The sequence below is a fragment of the Molossus molossus genome, unplaced genomic scaffold (assembly GCF_014108415.1).
Source record: "Molossus molossus isolate mMolMol1 unplaced genomic scaffold, mMolMol1.p scaffold_m16_p_20, whole genome shotgun sequence".
Lineage (NCBI taxonomy): Eukaryota > Metazoa > Chordata > Mammalia > Chiroptera > Molossidae > Molossus > Molossus molossus.
The window spans coordinates 12,639,443-12,641,502 of NW_023425356.1; the positions used below are offsets into that span (position 1 = coordinate 12,639,443).

General features: G+C 42.6%; 1 pseudogene; it reads right to left on the minus strand.

The window, feature by feature from the left end:
• Positions 1-683: 683 nt before the first annotated feature.
• On the minus strand, positions 684-1,645 carry LOC118637224 (annotated as a pseudogene).
• Positions 1,646-2,060: the final 415 nt, after the last annotated feature.

A 2,060-nucleotide genomic window follows, 5' to 3' on the forward strand; every position in this document is an offset into this window, starting at 1 on the left:
CCTGATTGGGTCGTGCGGGAGGCAGCCACTCGATGTGCCCCTTTCACGTCGATGTTTTTCTCTCTCTTCCTTTCTCTCCCTCCCACTCTATCTGAACAAAAAATGAAAAGAGTGTCCTCGGGTGAGGATAAAAAAAAAATAGTAAATGAGCTTTTAAAAAATGACTCCCATAATATCTGGGCCCAGAGAGTTATATTCTGTAGTAGTAAAATAATTTTAATAGGATCATGGATCTCCCAGCAATTTTCTGTCTTTGACCACCAAATTATACATATTTTGGCATTAAAAAATTCTTGAGAACTTGTGGTAAAAATAAAAGGGTGTCAGATGAAAATATGAAAACATTATAGATGTCATAAATGAGAAAATGACCCATTCTAGAACCTTGTACCAGGAAGTAGGATGTTGATCACAGGGAAAAAAATCCCAGAATAGTATTTTAAATAGTTGTTTTGTGGACACTTCATAAAGGAAGATGTTGACACTTGGAATGAATATGAGTTTTCTAGAACTAATTCATGTCAAGTTTTTTATATTTTATGATAAAGTTACTAAGTGTATGAATTAGAATAATGTCTAGTTATACTCTGTCTTGATTTTAGCAAGGCTTTTACAGAGTAAGTTGATATAATTAAGGAAATGATGAAAGATGTGAAAAGATTTCTTTTTTTTTTTTTTTGACAGGAAGTAGGATTTATTGGTGGGTGTAAGGAGGGGGCAGTACTGAGACTCTCATGAGTGCAGTGCCCGCCACTTGTCCAGGGGACCATGGTTAGAGACGTATTTGACCTCACAGTCATCTTGGATGAACCACTTTTCAGCTACCATGTCTTCAAATTCATCTGCATTAAATTTAGTAAAGCCTGCCCTGGCTGGTTTGGCTCAACGGTTAGAGCGTCGGCCTGCAGACCAGAGAGTCCTGGGTTCAGTTCCTGCTAGGGGCACGTACCTCGGTTACAGTTTGTCCCTGGCCCCGGTTGGGGTTGTGTGGGTGGCAACCACTTGATGTGTCTCTCTCACATTGATGTTTCTCTCTCTCTCTCTTCCCCCCTCTCTCCCTCCTGCTCTATCTGAAGATAAATGCAAAAGTGTCCTCAGGTGAGGATTAAAAAAAAAAAAAATTTAGTAAGGCCCCACCTCTTGGAGATGTGGATCTTCTGGCGGCCAGGAAATTTGAAATAGGCTCTGCGTAGGGCCTCAATCACATGCTCCTTATTCTGCAGCTTGGTGCGGGTGGACATGATGACTTGGCCAATGTGGACCCTGGTCACTCTGCCCTGGAGCTTTCCAAAAGCACCCGGCATACCTGTCTGGAGCCTGTCAGCCCCACACAGGACAACATCTTGTTGATGCGGATGACATGAAAGGGATGGAGCTGCACTCGCATGTGAAAACCATCTTTGCCACAGCTTTTCACCGTGTACTTGTTGGCACAAATGCAGGCAGCCTCCAGGGCTTCGGAGGAGAGCTGCTCATATTCATCTGACAGCATGTGGCCACATAGTGGGAACTCATCCACTTTTGCCTTTTTCCACCCCAGGTCAAAGATGTGGATCTTGGCATCAGGGACACCTCTGCAGAAGTGAGACTTTGGATACGGCTTGTTCTCACAATACTGGTAGCACCAGGCGGGGCGGTGGCCCATAATGACACCAGGATCTTCAGTGACGCTCCGAAAGGAAAAAGCGACAAGATTCTGATATTGTTTGCTGGGTTGTGCGGGTTGAATAGCTTGTGTCCATGTGAAATGATTCAGGGCCTTTGACCTTATCCTGCTTGGTGTTTTATCAAGGACTTAAGAAAGCATTTAAATTAAATTTGTTGATGACAAATTTGGGAGCAAAATTTAATGAATTAGATAACAGAGTCAAGATTTGAAAAGATCTTGTTATTTTGGAATAATTACTCCAAACCATTAAGAGTATTATTGTATCCTGGAATTAAATCTAGGAATAGATTAAATAGGTATGAGCTTTCGGATGATGGTCCAAAAGAAAATCCTATGGCCCTGGCCGGTTTAGCTCAGTGATTAGAGCCCCACCGACCAAAGGGTCGTGGGT